Source organism: Sphaeramia orbicularis, chromosome 11 (genome assembly GCF_902148855.1).
Source record: "Sphaeramia orbicularis chromosome 11, fSphaOr1.1, whole genome shotgun sequence".
NCBI lineage: Eukaryota > Metazoa > Chordata > Actinopteri > Kurtiformes > Apogonidae > Sphaeramia > Sphaeramia orbicularis.
The window spans coordinates 16,191,618-16,219,487 of record NC_043967.1 but is presented as its reverse complement, the minus strand read 5'-3'; the positions used below and the strand labels follow the sequence as shown (position 1 = coordinate 16,219,487).

The following is a 27,870-nucleotide window of genomic DNA, read 5'->3' as shown; positions in this document are numbered from 1 at the left end:
TGGGCGACGTTCACCTTTACCTTGAATCCACCTGCAGGAGCTGCTCTGTTGGAGCTGTGGAGACCTGTAGAGGCTGGAGCTCAGGCTGCTCCGACACTTTAGCAACAGAAAGCAAGAAAAGGAGCGTAAGTGATGTAGCCAACCACTGTTTTATTATTGTCATTTTCTGCTGTATTAATTGCTAATATACGCAGTTAATGTGTGTGTGTGTGTTGTTGTTTTTTTTTTTTCAAGAGCCCCTAAGGACAGACGATGTTGTGAAACGTATGTGGCAAGTGTAGACGCCCTCATTTTGTTGTTGGAGAGGTTGTTTCGGTGTAAATATGCATATGGACAGGCTTGTTGGTGCAGGGGCCTATTTGTGTTTTCCAGGTCGATCTGGGTGTGAGCTCCAAAAGCACAAAGATGATTTTTTTAGGCTAACTTTTGGAAAACAAACGAACAAAAAAAGACACATTCGTAATTATTATTATAGCATGTATTTTGAAGTATGAGTGAGACATATTTGTCTTTAATAAAAATTAAATAAACTGTATTTTAAAAATAGTAACTGTTTGTTAAATGATCCTTGAAGACTGTTTAATTTAGTATTAGTCTGAAAACCCAGATCTAAACAGGTTTCTGTGTAGGCCTAGGTAGAGGTATTTTTATTTGAATTTAACTCACCTTATTCGATGGGACAAATGGAAAAAAAAGTAGACTATTTAAAATATTTACTTTCTCTACATATACACTCTCATCTCTAAAACAATATTTTTGAGGCTTGAAAACACATTTTAATTTTGAGCATTATTTTATTTTGTCTTGCTTTGTGGAACAGTTTAATAAAGAATACATTTAACTGTATTATTATATAACCTTGAACACAATTTGAGATAGTATTTGGAAAAATCTGCATATTTAAAAATACGATTATAATTATTAACTTAAAGGAAAATATTTCTCACCTTCACCTCATCCTTTCCAAATGCATTCATTTTAAAATACATACATATTTTTAATAACTGCTGGTATTTTACTTGATATTAAATTTCCTTTGAAAGATGAGACAAGCAGAAGGTATAAAGAACATCCAATCCAACATTTTTGAGAGGGTTTTGTAGTAGAAATAGTAGGAAGAAATGTAATGTTTCGATCATCATCATCATTATTATTATTATTATTATTATTATTATTATTATTATTATTATTATTATTATTATTATTGTTATTATTTTAAACTATTAAATTCGTGAAATATGCGTAAAATCAGAGCCTATCTCTGTCTTTGTGAATCTCCACAAGGACCTTTGAATGTTTCCGCATCCGATTTGAGGGAAGTGAAAGCTGTGCGCAGTGGACTCCAGGCCCCTGTGCTCCACGCAGGAGGCACACTGAGTGGATTAGAAACGCAGTTGATCCACAAAAGAATCCCCGAGGTCAAACGTCGGTCACAGTTTGGTTTGTTGTCACAGCACCACCCAAACCTAAACAACAGTTTACAGACCACACTGCGCAAAGAAGCCCCTCCACAAAGCAGTCCCAGTCCAACTCCATCAGGTTGTTTGACCTGAACACTTCTTAGAATCTGTGCTTAACGTTACAATGACCTCAGTAATGTGAAAAAAAAAAAACAAAAAAAAAAACTTTCAGGACGTTTTCACTGGCTCTCTTCGCCAAAAACTAAAATCTGGACCTGGACTTATGGTTCCCATTAGGGCCCTCAGATAAACACATGGACGATGACAGATGCTTGACGCAAACCATTAAGGCTTTGTGTAAGGGGAATAGATGTTTAAAGCTTCTGATTTAAAGAGGGGACACATAAAAGTAGATGGAGAAATCATTTGCGCGTCCTTGATATGGTTTGAAATAGACGTGCGCCTTGTGCCAGACGTCTGCGCAATGGAAATCCAGAATTTAACAAACGACTTTGTGTCCTTGATCGGTCGAGGAGGGAGGTTATAACTCCTAAAAACATCTACTGCCACGACGATCATTTTTAGGTGAATATTAGGACAAACAATTTCAATCAATATCGCAAACTCATGTAACTTTTTGAGGGTATATCTGTTAAATACAATTCCACTACGTTGTGAGAAATGTCAAGTTTTGCGCATGGGCATAACAAAATACTTAATCTCACTCAAAAATAATATATTTACGATTTAGAAAAAAGTCACATCAGAAGAAAAATAACTTTTAAACTGCAACAGAGGTTTCTTAATTTAATATATTTTTAACATTCATATATTTTATTGTCGTGTTTGTATTGGATAATTTATATTTTGTATTAGCCTATATTACATATTTAGTTGCGTCACATTTGGTAATAATTATATTTATTTAATATCCTATGAAAAAAATCTTAGTCTCAAAATCTGTATTATCCTAGATTCATGTCTTTTTTTACCACTTAGATATCAATATTTTACTTGTACTTTGCAGTGAAATTATATCTAACTCATATTTATAAGTAATTTTTTGTTATTTGGAGTATGAGGTATTTAAACTCCAGTTTGTTTTGTACTGAGCCTTTAAACAGGGAACTACAACTGGTGAAAACTGGAACAACTGGACATAAAATAAGGCAAAAATGACACGAAACCCTTTGGATTTTCAGATGAATTTGTGCTTGTTTCATACCTGAAATTACAGGAGTACAGGGATTAATTACAAAAAAATCCTGTTACAGAGGATTTGGTTAAAAAAAAAAAGTCAAACATAAAACTGTAAATTTATCTGTCTTTGCTTTTGGGGGTGAACTAATGTGTGTAATTTGACTCCTTTTTCAGCTCGGTACAAACAGAAGAATGATTTGTGATGATCTGAAAAATCACAGAGCTGACAGTACGACCCAAGGCCTCTCACCTGACAAAGCACAGGTACTCATCTCACACACTGAATACACAGATATAATTCCACATACATGCAGCCTTAAGTCATTATAGATTCTGATGCTGTTTAGACAAAAGTAAAATGTTTCCCAGGTAAAGCAGTTTTAAATATATGAGGTTTGTTTGTACTGCAAAAGCAAATTCAGGTGTTTGTGGATATTAGACTGAAGGAAGAATTTGCAAATGCAAATCCAAAAAAAGCCAGAAAAACAGAGAAACACACATTATAGATGTAAGAAGAGGGTGCACCTGTACACTTGAAGTGATGCCTCAGAAGGGAAGCGTAAATGGAAGAAATATGAGAATAGAACTGAGGGACTTCAAAGAAATAAGAGCACTTTTACCGAGAGAGGAAACTTTACGGACCTGGTTTATTTCAATGCTTATGGTATAAAATATCTATTTTACATATACCAAAAACCTTAACCCATAAAGACCCACGTAGGGCTACTTTTGTGGCAGTTCCTAAGTGAATTTTTCTCTCTGCTTAACCTTTCTTAAATGATTTAACCTAACGTAATATAATAGTATCCTCTGTATTTTGAATTTATCACCCTAAATCATGTACTTTCCTTCGTTTAATTTCCCATGCTTAATTTAGATGTTCATGCAAATTCAGTAAATTCAAAAATTATTATATCAAAACACAAAAAAACTCACTTTTTCAGCAAAGATATCAATAACTCAATGCAAAAACAAACGTCTCCATCCGCTGTCATTTATCAAACTCTATGGGTTTTCCTGGTGAATCAATGTTTTAGAAGGTGACAGTGTTTCCACATTCACTACAGAGCCTCTGAACCCCCAAATGGGTCACATCTGATGACCATGAAAAGATGATAAACTGCATTTTATACCAATTATTTACATGTATTGATAGTGTTAGTGGTTCAACAGTTATTACATATTATAGGTCAGTAGATGCCAATGGGTGTTTGGGTCTTCATGGGTTAATGACCTATATGTCTAAGTGTCATTTCCCTAGTGTATACAGTAATGCAAAGTATAGGTGCGGGGACTGAAAAGGTGTGTCCTCAGAGACTCTGCAATGGCTTTACATACACCTGCGTTGAGTAGAATGTGGAATACACTCGGTATTCTGCCCTAAACACACACTTCGAAACAATGACCGTGGTTTCTCACAAGCAGTAAAATTAAAACAAGAGGGAGTTAAATGCTTTTGAATCTCAGACTGATGGACTCTCAGTTTACTTTTCACACAGAAGAAGACAGAAAGTGCTGGAAGACAAAAAAAAAACAAAACAAAACAGAAAGGCAGACAGACAGAAGTCACTCATCAAGGTAGTCGAGGTATTGGCACATCTGCTCTCATTGACCACTCCCCAGCTGTGATTGGCAGCCAAAATGAATTCTTCCATCGACAGACGTGTGCCGATAAAGGGACGGAGCCAATGGAAGGATTGACATTATGATGGAAGAATAGAAGCAGGGGAAGGCAAGCAGAGGTGACATCATATGGTCGATGGCCGTCTGTCCTGCTGTTCTATGTATGTGCTGTGTTTGATGCCGGTTAGACAATGCTAAGGTTAGGCGGTAGACAGAGGCTGACTGAAGTTGAAGCCGTACATTCACGTTTTCACATCAGAACTCACCTCGAGGAGTTGTCTGCAGTTTTCTCTGGGCTTCTTTTATCTGCTGAAGCAGTCCTGCATGGCCAAATGGGAGTGACACAAAGACATGTGAAAAGAGGTTTGCACAGCCAGAACACTTCAGCGATCTGAGGCCCACAGGAGGAGAGAGGAAAGGAGAAGGGCAGTGGTCTAGAGACAGAGGTCCATCCATCACGCATGTCCTGACCCCAGCTTGACCCCAGCATGGCAGCCAATGAGGCGCCCTCTCCCCCCTGAAAGAAAGCCCCACCACCACCATCGCACACACACATACACACTTACCTACCCACACATACAGAAAGGATCGGGTGACGCTTCGAGGAGTCTGGATACTCTTTGTGTTGGCCATCGTTGCTTCCCAGAATCTTTTGTTTTTTACATGACTAATGTGAGTACCAACACCTGACAGACAGGCTGTTCACCCCCCCACCCCCACCCCAACACACACACACACACACACACACACACACACGCACACATGCACACACACACACACACACACACACGCACACACACACACACACACACACACCCTTCAAACAGGAATAACAACTGAGGAACATCCTGGTTGAAGAGCAGTGCGGCTCAGAATAATTATACACCAGGAACACAGACTGGAATCAAAACTAACCACAATGAGATGACAAGAAGTGAAGGAGGCTTTTCTTTTCACAGTAAAAGTCATGTCCTTCATTGGATTGACTTTACATTATTAACCAGAGATGACAATAATTACAAAAGGTTGTGTCAAAGAGTGGAAGTGTTAAACTTTTAGGTTTTTCAGAAAATAATTTTGTTTGTTTGAGTATTGTTTAATATTTTTAAAATAATATCTATATAGAACAATTTGATTTTAATGCCTTTATACCTGAGCAAAGTCAAGTTATTTACAATGTAGTTATTAACAGGACTTTCTTTTCTTTCTTTCTTTTTTGTTTTTTAAATAAATCACACAATTAAAACTGATTATAAGAAGCAGATATAACTATAAACACATTGTTTTAACTCTTAATGCTATTGATAAGTCATTATCCTCTTACATAAGATCAGATAAGATAAGATAAGATAAGATAAGATAAGATAAGATATGACTTTATTGCTCCCACCATGGGGAAATTTCACAGTTGACAGCAGCAGCATACACACCCCATTGCAAAAAACAGGTAGAAAAAACCCACAAGTTAGAGTGAAATATAAAGGAAAATGAGAAATTTGGTATTTATATAAATACATATTCATATAAATAGAGAATTTAGAGCTGAGCATTCTTAAATTCTAATTTATTCTTACACATTCTTAAAATTTAAATGGTATTTACATATTTACATTATTTGCATACTAACATAAGGTAAGATAATATCATTTTTATTGTGTTTGGAAGGGATGTTGCACATTAATGAGCAGAGTACAGAATACCAATGTAAATATGCTCGTTAGCATAACGGCTATATTGCAACTGTAGTCGCTTGACAGGTTACAAACAATAAAATAATTCATATCTCAACACAATACAGTCTAACCTCACAAAAGTGCAGTCCAATCACAATAAATATGATATAAAGTTCATGTTTTCAAGTGTAACAATTACAGTAAAGTGCCGTTATTATGTATATGTATAATATGTAGAATGAGACACAAAACACTCAATCCCTCAAGTTACAAGTATATATGTATAGTATGTATGCAAGCATGCACTACACAGTAACAGTGAAGGGAAGGAGATAAAGCAAAAAAATCAAGGCAGATATGTACAACGTATAGGCACATACGTATATATCTGTATGCTGCATACTATCCACTTACTATGAGTACAGCTTTGGTTGCATGGAAGGCAGTTAGTGAGATGGGGTTTGAAGGTGGTGTCTGTGGAGCGTTCTTGAATTGCAGGCGGTGTATTGTTCCTTATGTTACCACCCCTCTGTGACAGCACAGATTGTCCAAAGGTGTTTCATCTATGGAGAACCTGACAGTCTCCTTTAGTGGTGACTGAACTGACTGATTTGCAGAAAATGTTAATATTTTTAACTATGACATTTACGGTGGTCTTGTATTGCATCATCACAACATTCTATTTTTTGATGCTTCTCAAATGAAAGTTGTGCTTTTAACCCATAAAGACCCAGAGCTACTTTTGTTGCAATTCACAAATGAGTTTTTTCTCTTTATTTAATGTTTCTTAAGTGATTTAACACCATTTCTTTCAATATTATCGTCTGTATTTTGTTTTTGTTTTTTTCAATGAAGTTCAGGTATTTTTCCATATTTCATTAACTGATCATGTAGATGTTCATTAAAGCTCAGATTAAAATTGAGGTTATTATATCAGAAACAGAGAAAACTGAAGAAAACCTGACTTTTTTAATAAAATACATCATTCGTTGAACATAAAGCCAGTGTTCTATCCAATGTCATTGATCCAACTCCATGGGTTTTACCTGATGAATCAATGTTGTAGAAAATGACGGTGTTTCCATGGTAACTATGGAGCCTCTGAACATCCAAAAGGGTCATATCTAATGACCATGAAAAGATGAATAACTGTATTTTACACCAATTATTGACATGTATTAATAGGATTAGTGGATCAACAGGTATTAAACAGTTTAGATCAGTGGATGGTTTTGGTCGAAAATAGATGCTTGGGTCTTTATGGGTTAAATTATTACATACTGTGCATGATTAATACAAGAAGCTAAAGCACAATTCCAGACTCTGCCAGCTATGCACCCAACAGCGTTTCTGTGCAAATGTCAATAAGGAAGTATGATCTGAGCCAAGCCTTTGATATGAAGGACTTAGCCTTTGGTGTCTTGAATAACTAGACAGATGAAGTAGCACGTGTTCAAATATCCTCAAGGAGATCGTTTCTAACATATCACAGAAAGATACACACAACTACATTCACTGATTTTCACACACACATTACAAACACACACAGCTCCGAGGCTGGAGAGAGAGGTTTCAGCACCTCAGATTAAACGTCTCCATGTCAGGGAGAGTGAAGAGATGTGTGACTGGTGATTTCCGCTGCAGGGGACGTGCAGCCATCGTCGGGATGTTTGAACTCACCTGACACCATTTTACCTGAGAACCACCTGTCACTCCGCCCCATAGGAAGAGAAATGGTGCTCACGTGCGCTTTGACACAAGACCACTAGTAACACAATCTGGGAAGGATTAGAGAGCAATTTGTGTGTTAACTGACACAAAATGAAGGGTTTAACCTCTTTGATGGTTTCTGACAAGGGTTTGCAGACCAGGTCACATCACAGTAAAACTGAACAATATTTGCAGAATCCATACAATGAATGTATGTAGTTCCTTCAGATTTCTTCAGGCAGGGGCTGCTCTGATATTAGTAGCATTAAGTGACAGTTTTGAGCCACTGGATGAACAGCTAAGTCAACGGCAAATCCAAGTTCACTGATCCTAAATACACTGTCATTGAAATTTATGGGTATCATTTCAAGTCTGACTTTTACACACACCTCCATAAAGCCTGCATGGATGTTAAAACAGGCCGAGTTAATACTGCAGCTTGTTATTGTAAAGAATGACGAAGATGTTTCAGTGACAGATGTAAAGCTTAGTGTAACTCTAAGCGTCTCGTTTGCACACGCCCCGAAGCGCATCACACTGTGGGAGTCTGAGAGCCCAAGTGAAACTATGCACTGATAGGCTGCCTGTCCCCTTTAGGCAAAGAGCAGTCGAGATGTGAATCTGCAACACTCGTAACAGTAAGCTTAGCACGACAAATTGATTCTAAGTATAATCTGTGAGATACTGTACGTTTATGGCTGTGTAAACACACTAGATAAAAGCTTCTTATCACATTGTTGGAGTTGACATGCTGACAACAATGGCCACTGCTGCTCAGTAAGATGAGCAGACATCCACCAAGTTATGATGTTGTACATCAGGGGTGTCAAATCATTTTAGTTCATGGGCCAGATTCAGCTAAATTTGATCTGCAGTGGGCCAAACCAGTAAAATAATAACATAATAATATATAAATAATGTCAACTCCAAATTTTTCTGTATGTTTTAGAATGACTACAAACTATCCTTTCAGAGCATGTGAATGACATGAACAAACTGAAAAAATAAGTGTAATTTTAACAATATTCTGCCTCAGTTTCAGAGGTTGTGCTAGACATTTTTACAGTCCGTCATTTTGACAGACAGGGTCGTAAAAATTCCGTCATAACATATTATTATCTGTCATTTCAAATTTTTATTTTTGAATGATAATGAGATATATTCAGTAGTATTTAATGTTCAAAAACATCTCAATGATGCAGCAGCTGTAGTTGCTGCTGGCTGATAAACCAATGTGGTATTACGACTCGCATAATTATATTCACCACTTTTAATTGGTGTGTTATCTATAGACATTCTAAACTTTCCTTGTGTTTGTCCACGCAGTGTCAAATCCCATGCACTGAGGGTTAAGGTTCAGGTTCTGTGAACCACAGATCTGGACACAAACTGACGTGCCATAACACATGAAAGGTAGAACATGTGTACATATAACACACCAAATGTCATCAGAACTGGTGTATAACTTACTTGTCCGTCATCCTTCACCACATCCGTCCCTCTTTTTTCACCGTGTTTATCAATGCCATCGAGTTTACTGGGCTTTAAAATAACTAAGGAGACTCAGCTGTCTGCACAGTTTGCGCTAGCAAAGTAGCATCTAATTTTGGCTAAAGTCAGCTAAACAACGATTACCCTCAGTATTTTAATCTGTCAAAATGATGAACGGCCTTCAGAATTTTCCATCATTTAAAAAAAAAATCTGTTAATGACGGAATATTTTCAGTTAACGTGACCTCTGCAGTTTATCATTTACACATGTACATTATAACTTACAGATCACAGTGGTTCTACAAATACACAAAACATTTAGTAACAGGCAGAATATTGTTAAAATTGTACTTATTTCTATTAAGACATTTCAGGTTGTTCATATTTGTTCAGGTTATTCATATTTTTTGCAATATTATACTTTGTTTTAGTGTAAATACATGAAAATATTTACATTTACAAAGAGAAACATTTGAAGTTGTCATTATTTATATGTTATTATGATAGTATTTTACTGGTCTGACCCACTTGAGATTGAATTGGTCTGAATGTGGATCCTGAACTAAAAGGATTGTTAATATTTTAGTGTAATTTTTGCATTTCACAAATTCATCCTAAGGGCTGGATTGGACACTTTGGCGGGCCGGATTTGGCTCCTGGGCCGTATGTTTGACACCTGTGTTGTACATGAATGGGGGAGCCCTGAGATATTCCATAGTTTTACTTTTACAGCAGGATTAGACTATAGACTGAAGTACTGTGGAATAACTTTTAAAATCAGACACAGGATACACTGTCATTATTGGCCTCATTGGCAGCTGTGTGGAACAAAATTAGCGAAATAAAAAGTGCTCGAGCTTATTCATTTTGTTAGAAATGGACCTAGTGTTGGTGAGGAATAGTGGTGGGCATATCGATTCTGTGGTATCGATATATCAATACTCACATGCTACTCATTTGAGGATTGATTACGCTAATAAAGTATCACTATTAATTAATAAATGTGAAATAAAAGCACCTGTGTCACGTCTGAATCTCATAGGGTTACTTACTTCAAGCTTTTCTACTGATGATACCCCCCAGCAGCATAAAATTGAACTAGTCCATCCATGTCATGTGACCAGAAGTGCCGCGATTCCAGTTAGCTAGTTTTAGCCTGCTAGCAACAGCTCAGGCTGCGCGAGAATGACAAGGGAAGATTTGAGTCTCTGGACAATATGAAGCATAATTTATCTCTGTCGGCCATCTTTTACGACTTGCTACGGCATCCTCTCTATGACAAATCACTATTGTAGGAGTCAAATTCAGTAAAAGTACAGAGACTTGACTTTATCTTCAAGGAGTACCTTTCTAGCGATCAGAAGTGATTTTGAGAGTCAGTTTATATTCCTACTTTAGGTTTCTTTCACAGCTGAGAGCCTATCCAGCTGACAAACGTTTTGATCTAAATCTGGGGGAAACTGAGCAGTGGAGGGTAATCGCGGCGCTGTAGCGAGTTGTTTGTCCTAGCAAGGTTGCCATAGATAGTCGTAAAAGATGGCCGCCAGAGATTAATGCTCCCACACATGTGCGACTCACATCATCTGGAGACTCAAATCGTTCCTTGACAGAGAACATGCTTGAGAGAAAGAGGAGTGTGGCACTTTTCACCTGTGGATAAAACTACGACAAAGTGTAGTTTGTGTAGTAAAAATGTACAACACTGCAGCAACCCCAGCAACCTTCAGACATCTGAAAATTAGCCTGGTTCCGTCAGAATTGCTGTCTAATTTTATGCTGTCCTAACTTTGTTTTGTAATAAAAATGTGAAATGTGTAGGTCTTGTTGGAAAAAAAGGTCTTGAGTTGTGACATTTCACTTTTTCAATGAATACATTCAAACTATGTAACTTTTTGTTCATCTGTATTATTATTTTTTAATTTTTATTTATTTCATATTTTTCAATAATTTATTATTCACGTGTTTTATTGTGACATTTTTTATTTAATTCATATTGATATTGATATTTATTATTTGCATTTTATTTTTGCATTTTAATTAATATTTATGTTAATTTTTTTATTATTTAAGTGTTTTCTAAATTTATTTCATTGCTTGAAAAAAGGCCACCAAAGGTTATGCACGTCAAAGCTGTTAAATGAACAGTATTTGTCATGTGAGATGTCTTTTAAGTGTAACGTTTTAATTAAAAAAATATCATTGAAAATATCGGTATTGGGTATTGCATATACCGTACTTTCCGCTCTATAAGCCACTACTTTTTTCCACACACTGTGAACCTACGGCTGTAAAATGATGCGGCTAATTTATGTTTTTTGGGCTAATGATCGATCCGGCTGACGAAGAAAGAAATAGAGCTGCTGCACGTAAGCTTGGCATCAATGAATTGATGGTGAGATGCTGGAGATGGAGTGGGTGTGGCTTATAGTCAGGTACGGTTTATAGTCCGGAAAGTACGGTACATTCCAAAAAAGTAATCGGTATCGTATCAAGTCATTAAAGTGTGATATCACCCAGCACTAGTGAGGAATAGTAATGGTAATGGGCTTGTGTGGTTGCTTCCTTAGCCGAATTAAGGTATCCCACTTGTATCCCATCCTGCATTTTTGCCTCCTCTCTCATCTACGCCGGTGTCATTTGTTGTGTCCAACGACAATCCACAGAACATCCAGTTGTCTTACTATCTGCAGCACGATGTTCTATGTCCATGTAAAGTTGTGTATGATCACAGTATTTAACTGCAGTCCAATGGCTATCAGGTTCTGTTGAATATATATCAAGATTTTGAGGGCTTGTGAAATGGTCAGAACGAGTAAAAACACACAAAAGGCATACTGTAGTAGAGCGCCTGTGTCTTTGCATGCTGCCATCTTGCCTTACCCGCCTTGCCTTTTAGCTTTTTTTTGATGCATTATGCCCTCAAAACTTTCTTGTTCCTTTCATATTATTTCATCATGTGTCTCACTTTGCTTGGATTTAATTAGTTGCATGGATTTTTGTTAAACCTGCAGGAGCCAAAATCAGGTGGGGGTGGGGGTGGAGTGGGGGGATTCCAGAAGCTGCAAACACATGTTCCTTCTGCAGCTCACATTTTTTGGTCCAAAACAAAGGATGGACCAAGAGGCGTTAGTCTTATAGAGATGACCTAATGCTGTTTCTAGCCACTGTGGAAAACAAATCCACAATTCCAAGTCTCTGCATCAAGCCACAAAGAAGATCAGTCATTTCACATCTCATGGAATCTGAACAGCAATCAGTAATTACAGATTTTAATCATATATTTAACCTATTCACCTCTCTGAAAACACCTGCAATCAGCTAAAGTCTTGGCCAAATACGTTCATTCTTGTTTTCTCTAACATGAATTACCATATGCTGAAAGGAAATGACAGCATTATGACAAAAAAAGGTATGAGGCACTAAGTGCACATGGCATCTTATGTACTGAGCTACTCTATTGCATAGTCAACATATTGTATGATGAGATGTTTAACAATTCAGTGTAGATTTTGCATGCTCATGTGCATATATAGTTTTGTTGATGCCAGTTAAAGACTGTATATAACAGAGGTGCAGTGGATAGAACTCGTGCCTCACAGCAAGAAGGTCCTGGGTTCGATTCCAACAGCAGTTGACAGGGGTGGGACCTTTATGTGTGGAGTTTGCATGTCCTCCCTGTGTCTGCATGGGTTCTCTCCGGGTACTCCGGCGTTCTCCCACCATCCAAAGACATGCACTGATAGGCAAATCAGTTAATCTAAATTGCCCATTGGTGTGAATATGAGAGTGATTGTTTGTCTTTATATGTCAGTCCTGCAATGAACTGGCGAAATGTCCAGGGTATACCCCGCCTTCGCCCATAAGTAGATGGGATAGGTTACAGTGACCCCCGTGACCCTAGTAAGGATAAAGTGGGTTCAGAAAATGAATGAATGTATATAATGAATGGATAGAGCACTTGTTGGTTTCTGAACTAACATTTTAGAGCCAGTAGTTTGTGATTAGGCCATTATCACACTGCATGTATGGACCCAAAAGTGACTGTATACGGTCCATAGAGGTATAGCTGCTGGAGCATGAAGGGACAGGGTGAAGGGTCATGGGTGAGCTAGTGCTGCACACTAGATTTATGGCTTGTTAAAACCATAAATCTCATCAACCATTATGTAACTAAGTCATTCCATGGTGTTAGTAGTGTAACGTATTTATCAGAATTACTGTCAAGCTGTATTAAAAAGAAATTTTGACTCTAACATCAAAACCTTTATATTTTACCTAAGATCATATTAACAGAGCAATGATTGAAACTGATCACTTGTACAGAGATGAAGTTCTGCCTCCTGTAGTTGTGCCGCAGGAAAAAAAAATATCACTGTCAATGGAGAAAACCAGTTATTTTTAATCCCCTTTGAATTATTTATCATTTACACATATGAAAATTTTACAAGAAAATTGCAGCTTGTGGTAAAACTGTTAAACTATCAGATTGTGAAATTATATAAAAGCTATCCACTTGAAAGTTGCAGAACTGACATCAATACTGTCTCTCTGCACAGTCCGTCCAGAGTTTGAAGATGTCTCTGCAGCTCCAGCATGATCAGACATGTGAGGATTTTCACCTTTTTTCATCCTTTTCCCCTCACTCTTGAAGATTTAGGTACAATACTGAAGCAACAGCTGTTTTTGTGTTGGTGACATCTGTTGTGTGTGACGAGCGATGCAGTCCATTGAGCTTTTTAATATAAAGCAAGATGTTTCTTCACTATCTTTACAATAAATTGTGACTTAAAATTCTCTTTAGGTGGATAAAGATCATATGTGTAAATATTTCTCACCATTGTCCAGGCCACCAGAAGGGGCAGGACCTCAGCTCTATTTTAGAGGGTTCATATAAGACCTGAAGGACTTTGTAAAACAATATTTTTTATTAAATGGTTATTATTACTTAGTAGTTTTATAGAGATGTCCAATGCAAGTCCATGGGAACCAGGGCATTTTGAAGTTAACCCCAGATGCCATCAACTGTCTTCATATTGGAACTGAGGCTCTTGCCTTGTTGTTTGACAGCTGAAAGACTGAGTAACCATACACTCCTGTTATTCAAAACCCACATGGCAGACAACGAGTCTTTATTAGGCCTTAACCCACAAAAAATTTGAAGATGATCCACAAAGACACTTTTTTACATGGTCCAAGTAAAGCAAATCTGACCAGACAGAGTGCTGGAAAAATATTGACAAAGTAGTTTTAGAGCAGGGGTGGGCAATCCTGGTCCTCGAGGGCTGGTATCCTGCATGTTTTAGATGTTTCCCTCTTCCAACACACCTGGTTCACATGATAAGCCTATCATCAAGCTCTGCAGAAGCCTGATAATGACGTTCAGGTGTGCTGGAAGAGGGAAACATCTAAAACATGCAGGATACCAGCCCTCGAGGACCAGGATTGCCCACCCCTGTTTTAGAGTGAAGTTCAATGTAAGTCTATGGGAGCCAGGTCTTTTTGGAGCCTCCCCCAGTGGCCGCCAGTGCTATGAAATGAAGGTACTTCTGCAACGGCTTAATTTTGGAGCCACAGTCCCCTTTGCTGACACCCCTTGGTGTCAGCAAAATTGATTTCTAAGCTCACAACGGTCTATGTTGCCTTAAACTATGACAACATTTCTGTGAAAATCTTCATGTTTGATTTCAGATTGTTCAGTGCTTCCCTCTGCTCCTTTACAAGACTGGAGTGAAACTGAGCTGATGTCAACAAACAACTGGCTGCCAATACAACACAGTTTCCCACACAAACTTCATATAAGCACATGACTGTGGGTAAATCTTGCATATTGAACAGCAATACACTAAATTATGGCATGAAATATCCTCAGCAAATTCATTAATAGATGATATTTCTTTTAAAATAAACCTTCAAATTCTTGGCCTATACCATGTGTTTTGCACCCATTGGCTGATTTTCATCTGAAAATCTATTCATCCTCCACCAGCTGTGTGCTCTACTTTGCCAGAAAGAGACAGACTGTAAAGTAGTTTGATGGAGAGTAGTGTTGGCCACCACTTACTGCAGTCATTTAGTTGGCAATGCCAGTTCATACATTCAGTTTACCCTTACCTGTCAGTGTCCCCTTGAATCTACCAGGCTAAAGATGACAGAGTTTTTGTACCACTGAAGTCGTCTGAGTGAATTGACATTTGTCTTTTTTATGCATTCTCTCCAGATCCCTCTGTTTTCTCATAGTAATTGTTTTTTAATATTCCTATAAGTTTCCATATCCTTCAATCAAAAGGGTGTTCCCTACTTTTCTGGAGAACTTCATACTCCAGGTCAAAGTAAATTGAGCTAAGCTCATGCTAGTGGAGATTTTAGAGGAATAAATAATACTAAATGGAAGTGGTCAATGCCCACATGCACTGGACAAAAGTGTTTCCAATTCATTTCCTGAGTGATTAAAATGATGTGAATCAAATGCTATGACCTTCACTGTCACCAGATCCCAACTCAGCTGAACACCTTTGGGAGATTTTGGACTAACAAAAAAGTTGAACTCTAACATCATCAAAACACCAACTGAGAAAATATCATTTGGAAGAATCATGTTTCATCTCTCAAACGTTAAGAGCTTTGCTGGCACAATACCTTCCTGCTACCATTTTACTCCAACAATGTGCATGTATATCCAGGATATTTTAAATAGAACTTGACGGTTTTGTTTTCTGGTTTCAGTGTCACAAATACACTGGAAAACAGAGAACTGGAAAACACCACTGATGGCAGTGGCAATGATATGGTGGTTGGAGTTTTGTTTCTTTTACTTCAGTCCCTCTTATAAACTCATTGCTGAATGAATTATCTTTAAACAGGGTCTGAACAGAATCAAATGGAATTCATGGTTTACCATGTGTGATATAGCATGGTGGTAGAAGAGGGGAGAAAAATAGTGGGTACACTTGGGTATTATTTTCCAACCACGACTAGTCTGAGCAGAAGCCAATAAATATCCATGGCTGTCGAGTCATTTGACCCAGGTATGAAGACCAGTTGTATCCATTTACTCTGGATTCAAATATATTAGTGAGTCTTTAGTCCACTGTGAAAGAGACTCTAGGTTGGTTCCAACTCAATTTGTCACGTATTTGTATGTTGTAACTATTGTATATACGAGTACTTTGTGTGAAAGTGTGTGTTAAAGGGAGCTGACCTCTCCAACACCACATGTTCACCTGCAGACAGCTGGACAGTCACCCTCGTCAACACCCCTCCTCTCTCTCTCCCTCTTGCTTGTTATCATTTGAGCTCCACAGAGACTCTTCTAATGACAGCGGTTGTCTATAATGTCGCCGTCACAGCTCGCGTGTGTGTGTTACTCTGTGTGTGTATGTGTGTGTTTGTGCACTCGTATGGGTGCATGTTTGCCCTGTAATGACAGCCGCTGTCTATAACAGCTCGTCCTGGCAGGGATCATTCGGTTCTCCCTCTCTCCCACAGCCGCTGTCCGGTGTCACCCGTGTCCGGGTGGACGATGATGTGATCTTTAGTCCCCTCAGTGATCTATAGACTGGCATTTGGCTGAAGGAGCGTCCCCCGGCCCTGACATGCATGCTAAAACTTGCCGCATGTTCTGCCGATATCTCCCCTGCCCGCCTAACCTCCCCCAGTAGGAACTTAACGCCAGCCACCGCAATAATCCGACAGGCAGCATTAGATACTAAAGTGGCAGTTAGCCACTTAAGTTAGAGTCCCTGTTGGGAAAAGTACAGTAACCAACTCCAACCTTTTTCAACAGTATTCTGTAGTATTAATGACTGATGCATTTGGAGTCACAAACAATAAACAAGCAAAAAGGTTGCAAAAAGGTAAACCAAAAGACATACAACATAGCGTAACCTGGTATTGAGCTAACATGTATACTGACACTACAATGAGATATTTGAAAGTTTGCAAATATGAACAATACAAAGTGTCTACCATTTCCTAGTCAGCTTCTTGTATTGACCCAGGCCCAGTGTTTATGCATCCGTGTTTTCGATCTCTAATGTGGGCTTATATGGTCTTTGGTGTGCCATTTGGTGTCTGTGTGTTTTGGCTGGTGTGTTGTCCTGAGGGACTGACTGTGTCCACTCCTGCATTGATGCCTTCACACTCTCATCTGCATACCTGACAGCACAGACCTTCTTCCTCTGTCATCCAACATGCTTTCCTCCATCACTTTGTGTGTGCATTTTTTCATATCACCATTTTTTTCTAAATCTGTCTTTTCATCTGATTTGTCCTACCATTTCTGAGTTTACACTCTGTTGTCTCTCAGCCCTTCCTTTGTTACCCCCATGATAGTTCGCTCTTTGGGTCAATATGTGTGTGTTAGGGATTCAGTGGTCACAGTTTCTAGATAAACACCCTGTTAGCAGGATTATCCCTGTTGTCCTAACAATGTAAACCCAGGATTAGACCCGACTCTCCAGGGATATATGTGTGCACGTTTGTGTGTATGGACGTGTGAATGTTGTCCTAGCCATGTAAGCTCACCATCTGTAAAGGCTGCCGGTGAAACTGGATAAAGTCTCTGCTGCTCAATGCACACTGGAAAAAGTCAGGGGTGGTGGAGTAATTCATGCCTGTATGTTTAAGATGTCAAAATGAGTCTTTGCATTATACATTTTAAGCTCCTTCAGTTTAGAAAATGAATTGAATGGGCTTGGCTATTCACTGGGGGATAATGCATTCCATTGTGGTAAATGTTGAGTCAGGTTGAGTTTTGGTTTTGTATAGCTGAACCGTTTGTGGCCAAAGAGATGAAAATAAATTAAGGTGGGGAAGCAACTAAGGGGGTGGTTAAGGAGGCGTGGCACTGAATGTGGCGGCGATGGGGAGGTGAAAGGTCAAAGGTCGGCCCCCTCAACGGTATCTCCTGAGCCACAGAGGCAGTCACGACCCGGTCAGCGGAGGTTCAGGTGTCAGAGAGGGACGGCTGACTGACAAGACCAAGCGGGGCTTCTCTTTGCTCTCTTCACTTGCTGTCTACCCACAGAACCCCAACCCTGTCATCCTCTCATCCTTCCCTCCTTCCTTTCCCCCCATTCACCTTCTTTTTCACCCCTTAAGCTAAACATTACCACAGGGTTTCACTCAGCAGGCCAGGGTGACTGGGGCAGCTCTCTGTGGGGCTACATGTCTTCAGTCCACCATCATATGTTCACACGTCCATATGCTCTACACATACAGTATGTATATGCACACGTTTTTGGCAGGGGTTCTGTAGCCTATGCTGCAATGGTTGGCTTTTATTTATGTAGTGGTAGCTTTCATGCAGTTTATAAAAAGGGGGGGCTGCCACTGACCAAAGATTTTCCAAGCTGACAGATTTAGATTTTTTTCGGGGCTAGGAAAGAATAACTGTAACTCTCTAATGGTGTTAACAAGGTACTACACAAAGGAGAAATGACACAAAGGACTCACAATGCAAGTTGGTTATGATTAGAAAAAGCAATAATATGAGTAGAATAATAGTTTTATATAGATGATCTAATGTTATATCTCTTGGCTGGCCTAGTAACGCCTCTGGATTCTGGTGGAAGTTTTTTATTTATTTTATTTAACCTTTATTTAACCAGGAAGTCCCTTGAGATGAAATCTCTTTTTCGAGTGAGACCTGACCAAGAGGCACATCAGTACAATACAAATGAAGTAACAGAGTATAAAACTACATACAATTAAGACAACATAAAATGACTACAAACATAAAAGCTAAAAACCAGTTTAAGAATAGCAGTTACACACTTCTGTTAAACAGTTTGATAGAAGAGATTTGAATTCACTCAAGCTAATGAAATGCTGAAGCTGAAGTGAGTTTTGCAAATTGTTCCATGAGCGAGGTCCATCGTAGGAAAAAGCTGTTTTACCAAGTTCAGAGTGAACTCTGGGGACTCTAAGGAGGAGCCGATGTGATGAACAGGAGTTGTATCCACTGGAGAATGGAGACAGGAGGTGACAAAGATATGGGGGTAGTTTGCCCAATACAGCCTTGTAGATAAATGCAAACCAGTGCCGCTGCCTCCTGAGCCTTAGCAAAGGCCATGAGACCAGAGCATACAGTTCACAGTGATGGGCCCTGAATGCAGCATTTGTAATGAAACGTAAAGCACTGTGATAGACTATGTCCAGACAGTGGAGAGTTGTTGCAGCTGCATGCCTGTAAATGACGTCCCCATAATCCAACACACTTAGAAATATGGTTTGTACAAGCTTTTTTCCAACATCAGTCTTAAAACAGCATTTATGACAGTAAAAAAAGCCAAGTAGAGCTTTAAGCTTTTTTAACAGATGGTCCACATGGGGTGTAAAAGACAGTTTATCATCAATCCAGATACCCAGGTATTTGTAGTGTGGCACTTTTTCAGTGGTTTCTCCTAACAGGATCTTAATGCTCCTATGCTCAAAGTTTTGAGAACGAGCTTTTGTAAAAGTCATAAACTTTGTCTTCTTGGCATTTAAGGCCAACTTCAGATGGCAGAAGGAAACCTGGAGCTGGGGAAAGGGCTGTCTGGGCTCCTCTGCTGAGGCTGCTGCCCCCGCGATCCAGACCCAAATAACCCTGTCAGCATATTCATGTGGGCCCCAGAAGGGTTACAATTGGGTTGCACGTAAGGGTCCCATGTGGGTTTGTCCACAGTTTCCTTGGTGGCCCTACATGTGTTTGCCCATATCAGAATCAAAATCAGAATCAGAATCTCTTTATTGTCATTGTACCAAGTACAATGAAATTGAGGTAAAGCTCTCAGGTTCAGTGCAAGAATTTACAGACAGACAACAAATATCAGTAAAACAACAAATATCAGTAAAAGGCACAGTTATTTACATTAAAAAATAAAAAGTCTTGCAAACTAAGATATTTGTAAAACAGAATTTAAGTAGTGCAAATAACATGAGAAGTAGTGCAAATGACGTAACAGATAAATATCATGGGATAAACAGTGTGAAGAAGAAATAATATAAGATATTCAGATCTCTGATTCTGATTCTGATATGGGCAAATACATGTGGGGCCACCATAGAAACGGCAGACAAACCCAAATGGGACCCTTATATGCAGCCCAATTGTAACCCTTCTGGGGCCCACATGGACATGCTGGCCGGTTGGTGGATGAAGATGAAAGAACGACGAACAACGAATGAATGAATGAATGACCGAACGAACGAACAAATGACCGACCGAACAAACGAATAACAAACAAACAAACAAACAAACAAACGATCTAATGTTATGGCACACAGTCGGGCTAAGTGGGTAACCTTAGGCTTCTTACATGGGCCATATGGTAGGCCACGTCTGAGGTTGCCTGCAAAGTCTGCATTTAATCTTTTATGTCTTTATTCTCGAAATAATCATCCACCTTGGATTTTCTAACTGGAATATTTCATTAATTAAGTGTCTCTGATTAAGAAAATCATTACCTCCTTGACTGTGTTGTTGTGGTTGTTTTTGTCCCTTCTCAAAACTAACATTTCAACTCAGGTTATCATGGATGTAGTCATGGGAGACATTTTGGAATGATCTCATACATTTTTTGATAACAGAATATTCTATTGCTTTCCTTTGGAAGCAGTGTCTGATATATAATACTAAATTATTTTAGTCTTGTTTGTTTCTTTTTCTTTTTTTTTTTTTTTCATAAGTTTACTGTACAAAAGTGGGTAGATACTGACCCAACCAGTCCAGCAGTCCATGTATGTCAGCAATGGAACCAGTTATTACCTTTGTAATGAGAGTGTGCTAATGTCATTTGTGAGCACAAAACACACTGTAACACAAACCTCACCTAAACACACTAGAATCTTCCATATTGAACCTTTAAGCTTGACATGTTTAACCTAGTGTTGACATTCAATTACTCTTGACCCCCCTCCCCCCAACACACACACACACACACACACTGTATAATCTTGTGTGAGCATCTGTGTTACATATATTTGCTCTGTTAGAAACATTTGTGACCCCTAAAAACAACAAAGTTACTGTAACATAAATTAATTAATACTTGTATTATGTTATTGTCTAACAATGAGCTTTGAAAGACAAGTTTCCACAAGGTCATTGTTTAGTCGCTGCTCTAGATTTCATTAACCTTCATAGATATATTATTGTCCTTCTGTCATGTTGTACACTACTAATGTTATTTGTTGCTGCCTTAACACATATTATGATCACTGGAATGTTCTCAAGTCTCCAATAAATAAATATAATACAGCCGTTATTGTAAGAGGAAGGCATAATTGAATGGTGAATGGGCACATACCATTAAGTTGGGAGGGACTTAAGTGTCCATTTCATCACCAGCGACTTTTATAGTTACAGTCAACTGTGACAGTGAGAATTAAAATTGCCTTCCAGACAACACATCAATGTAATTTAACAACAGGATACTTAATGTCATAACTGTGTACTCTAAGTTACTGACTCCTGACCTGGTGGTCACCAGCCAGAGCAGATTGATTAACCACCACTGACCGCAGGTCATATGGATGGTGCATCTCATCAGCTGCAGGTGATGGATGAACAACAACATGTGTCTATTAGTTATTAAAACCACAACTATGATGCTTATTATTTCTTCCACACTGAAGCAAATACTCCTCTGAGATTGCTTGTGGCTTAATTTAACCAACGGTGTTAGATGAGGTGCTTGAACAATGCAACAATGCATTAATGAAGGGGGGTTTTTGTCTTTAAGATATTTTTCATCTTTTTGCACGATTTCATATTTCGCTGGAAATATTTTCTTACTTTTTTTTTTTTTTTTTATCACAGCTGAAACTACTGTGAATTGTGCAACCGTCCTGTAACCTTATCACCTTACCATAGCTTTTCCCTCAGATTTCTCACTGTGTCTTTTGTGGGAGAAGTAGTTTATATTCATAACCATTTCATGTCTGCAGAGAGGACCCAACCCTGAAGGTATGGACGAGCTTCTCATCATTTTCTTACTGTCTCATCATCGTGTTGACTGGCTGGCATGCCTGAGGACAGAGACAGCGAGACAGAGGCACTGGCAGGTATGCACGCACAGACATATACTCTGGCAGGTGCAGCATGCACGGAAGGCTGGCAGTTGTTTCTTCAGTGTTGCTTTTCATTAACTTGTCTAATACAATCAAAGACTGTCAGCAAGAGTGACAGAAGGAGAAAGAAAAGGAAGAAAAGGAGAAGACACAGATTGCCTCTTCTTACAGATATGATTCTTTTCATGCTGCAACATCTAAAATTAAACTTCCTTGTTTTCTGACAACAATGTGTCTGGCCTTTTGTTGTTTCTACAAAGTCCTGCGGCTTTTTTTTTTTTTTTTTCCCACTGATGAATCACACATACTCATATAGGTGAGAAAATACAGTGATAAAAATGTGAGCGCTCTCGGCAGCATACATTCTAGACTGTCAGCTCGTCATATAGAATATCTCCAGTTGCGTGCACCTGTGTGTTCAAGAAAAAAAAATAATGGAATGAGTAGTATCACTGTTGAAAGCGACATTTTTAGTAATGCATACAGGTTGGTGGGTGAAATGCCACAGCTTAATGAAATAACGACAGAATACATTTACCTCTTTGCATAAACCAATGGCTTATTTCTTTGCTTTCGAGAGGCGTGTCACTCTGCTAAAGGTTAAAGAGAAGATATTCTAATCAGGGACTCTTTACACAACAGAAGCTCAATAAGGTCAACTGGTGTCACAACATTCAGGCTGGAGGGAGGAATGTGTGTGTGTTTGTGTGTGATGGTTACTTTGCAGTCGTCTACTGTTTACCTTTCTGTTGCTTGTGTCTTTATTCTGTATATGTTTGCATGCTTATTACTTTATCCTATCTTAACAGAAAAAATGCCATCGCTCTAACAGACTAACACTCATGGCCCCACACAGAGACACACACATGCACAGACATACGCTGAGTCACACGTGCTCTGATGTTTGACGGGGTGATCCGCCGGCCAATCGGCCGTATTGATTATTGGGCCAAGGGAGGTTGGTGGAGCGGCAGCAGTAATTAGGGCTTTTTGGTGTGGATTAGCTGAGAGAAAAGGTCACCCACTCAACATCAGTGGCAGGACCACAGGCAGGGGAGTGGGAGGTACCAGCTGTACTGAGGGGACTGTCCCCAAACATAAGGCTAAGACATGCAGCCCTGTGTACATAAAGACGGTGCTTTGGCAGAGGATGAATTTGACTTGACTTTGACTACTTTTTGCGATCACCTCCATTGTTGTCCACAACATATTTTAGTGGTTCTCAACCTTTTTTGGCTCGTGACCCCATTTTAACATCACAAATTTCTCACGACCCCAGACATTTTTTTTTGTTGCTAAAATTAATTTGTTTATGATCATGTAATAGTTTGCTAAACTATGTTGCAAATAAAAGTTAATTTTAGACGAAATTTAGTCTGTATAATGTAGATTATTATCGATGGAGGCAGAAAAGCCAGGTGCAGATTACTGCACAAAGTGAGAATTTTATTTTCCTTGGTCAGGATATGTACAGTCAGTCCAGCTTGGATTTACAAGGCTGACAATTAATACTGAACAAACAAGAACTCAAACTATGAATCATGAAAGAGCTGCAGCATCTGAAACCGACCACAATGAACATTTGAAAGATAAACAGTACCACGATGCTTCAGTTTCAGCTTCACAGTTTGTCACATCTTTTATGTATTGCAATTGTCCCTCTCAACTCACCATACATTTTTTTATTAGTATGTTTTGTTTTGTTTTTTTTAATCAATTAGTAGAAATTTCAGGTGACCCCATTTGAATTCCAGGTGATCCCACGTGGGGTCATGACCCCAAGGTTGAAAAACACTGACATATCTCCTTGTCATAAACATCATCAAACAACATCCCTTTAGTATTTTACATGGCATTTCTATGATGCCATCTAAACTAAGTGAAGTAAGTGGTACCAAAAACAAATAAAGTTTAGTCAATATACTCTATGATATATGATCGAGATGTACTACTTCTGCACGTGTACAATCTGCAGCCTTCAGCTTTGTGTCCTTTTTCATAAATTGATGTAATGTTACCATCGGGCACTTTGTTTAGAGACTGCCTGACAGTGAATAATGTCTTGAAAATTGTTTTTTGTTGCACCTTTTGGCCTACAAGCATATAAATATTTCCACGTATACGTTGACAATATTGAAGAATGTAGAAATTAAATGTTGGCATGCAGCATGAATCATGACCTCGATAGGCCTGTTTAGAGATGACACATGCTGCATGTCATAATTTCAGTTGTACGTTCTTCAATGAAGTCAGTGCACATGTGCAAATATTTATATGTCAAAAGGCAGAATGAAACAAAAACAACGACTGAGTAGTGGTGTGATACCAAACAATTCTGTTGTGGCAGCCTTATTTGATACGGGATAAGGGTATTAAAACACTCTTGAAATCTTAAAGAGGCAATAATGATGTATCAAATGCGCTCCCATATTTTTAGAATGCACTTACTCTATTTTATAATCAGAGAGCATGAAAATACACCATTTTATTATGGGATATATAATCACCACGCCTATGTTGAATGTGTTAGGATTGTAAAATGAAGTGCTCACAGATGGAGTAATATAAATTTTCCATTACAATATACATTATGAAGTGCCTGGATATGGAAACATTTTATGACAAGTTATAGAAAGATTAAATAATAAACATTTAATTTTATAATTTTAATTTAAGGTTTTTATTTATTTATTTAGAAAAATGTTGATAACACTGGTCTACCCCATAAAATGCTGAGTGTAAATAGTGATAGGAGTTAACCACAAAGTCAGTCTAGTCAATTTAGGTAATATATTTATTTGCATTTCTCCACCATGCACACGCTCTGAGAATTTAAGTTAGTGAGTGCAGTGTCATATCTACCAAGACCTTGATGCTCCACAGTTTTCTGATATTTGAACCCAACAATTCTGTGAAACCAGGATCCAAGTTATGTCTCATATGACCTAACAGAAACAAATATTAGCATAATAATATTAATATTGAGGGGAAAATAATTTTTTGATCCCCTTTCAGTTGTGTCACCATTTATACATATGATGATTATCAATTTAAAAGATAATTTTACAAGCTGAGAAGGCTGGAGTTGATAGTAAATATAGTAAAGAAAACAGGTTTTGTGTGAAATAGCTCAGTGCGCTACATGTCTTATTGTATGTAGTACATATCAACAACACCAAAACTGACACTACCTTGGCATGTTTTAAACTAGTCTTTGAGAGTGAGGTGAAAGGAGGGGAAAATCATGACAGTCTGGTCATGTTGAAGTGGAATTGACATCTTCAACAGCCCTAAACAGATAGTGGAGATAGACAGTCATAATAGGACATGTAGACCCTGTATTCCTGTAGTTTAACAGCCGGATAATTCAGAAGTTTCACCACAAACTGTCACTTTCTTCACTTGTAAAGTTATCTTTTAAACCGACAAATATTATATGTGTAAATGATACATAATTTAAAGTTATTTGTCTCTCCATATTGCTGTTTTTCTTCCTCTACATAAGATTTCATGGGACACAACCAGAAAGATTTTGACTCCCTATAACAATAGATATGTTCTCACACACACATAATATGAGAACATACATTACATAACATTACACTGTACAAGTTATGAGATTTGCATTTATTATAGGGTATTGTTTAGTGTGTTATTTAGCTGGACTGCAAAAGTAGCCAAATAAATGGAAATGAATGAGACTCAATACAGAAAATTTACATACCATTTTGTTTTTTTGGAGGACATTTATATAAAGTTTGTGCTCGAGTTTGTCTTGTGTAGGGAGCCAATCAGTTAACTCCATTACTATGCTAACAACTGCCTCCATTACCTGCTTCCACAATAATAGCCACAATACATGGATTTATTAGGGGAGGACTCTGGTGGATTTTCTGCAAAAATCTTTACACTTGTCTTCTGCACCTGCACAGTGGTAACAGCTAGCAGATTACAATAATAGCAAAAATTACCTCAGAAGTCTAGTTGGAAAACGACAAAAAAAAAAAAAAAGTTCAGTCTGTCACATAGAGACAAATTTCATGAACTTCACCTCAGCACATGGGAATGTGTGAATCTTCTATTCAACTTTTAATAGTACATATAACATGTAGCTACATAAGAATATCACGTTCATATCTCTTCCTCATAACAGGAAAATATACATTTATAACGTGTGAAATAGCCACTGTAAAATGTATATGCACATAAATGAAAAAATCACTTTGTACAGGCTATGCATTCAATATTTTTTAGGTTTCACATCTGTTTCAGATAACATTTGGTCCCGCTCAAAATTAGAGTAAAATTTACTCTATGGCCAGTGTCAAATTTTGAGAGTTAATGCTACTCAATTCAGTGTCAAAATTAACAATGAAATGTGTAAAAAATATTTAACACTGTGGTGTTTTCACACTGTTGAGAGTAATATGATTACCCTTTATGGAGCTATTTTTACTCCAATGTTGGTTTGAAAATGACACCATAATGTTTTAATATTTATTTCTCTGCAGTGTTATTTTCTTCATTAGTTTGCACCCCATAATAATATTGAAATAACGTAGAATTACAGGGGTCCCCTAACTGAAGATTGTATAGGGCATTATTTTGCCCTACAAGTTTTATTTACCCTAAACACACATAACATTACATCACATTAAACACCCTACCCTGTTCAATGTTTGAAAGATTAATGTCTGCCTTACCTGTTGTACAATTTTAGCTTTACAGCAAAAATCAGGTAGGGCTTTGTTCTGCCAACAGATTTGACTAATGGTGTTACATTGATAAAAAAATAAATAAATATAAAAGGCCAATAAACATTGTAAAACAGACATATTAACCTTAATAAATGTTAACCCCCCCCCAACCCCTGCACATAAAATATAACACAATGAGTTACAATGTACTAACAATACAATGTAGCACTAATCATCACTCTATAGAGTTGAATTTTACACTGCATCTGTGCAGAACTTTACAATGACTTTTAACTCTACTGTTAGAGCTGGTTAACTCTCCATAGAGCTATAAATACTCTACCTAGGTTAAAATAGTTTGACTCTGAAATACTGACCCTGCATTTTTTTTTTTTATTGTGGATGTAGTTTGTATGTATATGTGCATAATATATAATATGTATATTACATTAGAGTAGGGGTGGAATCACTCAAGTTTTACCTTACGTTGACCTTTAACCTCTCTCCTCTATGGCTCTCTCTCTCTCTCTCTTTGCAGGTTGACTTCTCAGTGGTATGGCAGGTCTAGAGTGTATCTAGAGGGTCATGACCCCCTCCCAGACTGTGACCTAGACAAACAGGATCGAGGAGCTGCCACGGGACATGGAATGTGTCTTTTGTTTTTGTTTTGTTTCTCTTTTTTTGTTGAAATGATGGAAAACTCTTCCATTGCACTTGCAAGAGCGAAAGAAAATATTTTCTTGACAGTGATTAAGGTAAAGTTTACATGAAGAATAAAATGACTGTTAAAGAAAAAAAATAGAACTTCAAACAGAGCTGTGTGTCATAAGTGGGTGAGGCTCTCTGTGTGATTGTCTCAAGTCTCTGAAAATGTGATTTACTTTACGGGCAGCATTTTTTTCCCCTGTGAACATATTTTTAGTGTTAGCACAGCCACTTGTCTATATTATCTGTATGACCCACGTTATATATATGTTCACTATACATCTGGGACCATGTGGAACCAATTGTTTCTTAATAAAA

The 27,870-nt window shown here is 38.1% G+C and overlaps 1 long non-coding RNA gene across 1 annotated transcript; it reads left to right on the top strand.

The window, feature by feature from the left end:
- LOC115428599 (uncharacterized) lies at positions 1–27,870 on the top strand. Its single transcript, XR_003936659.1, has 4 exons — positions 1–125; positions 2,775–2,864; positions 22,028–22,144; positions 27,386–27,870. It is a non-coding gene; the product is annotated as an uncharacterized LOC115428599 (long non-coding RNA).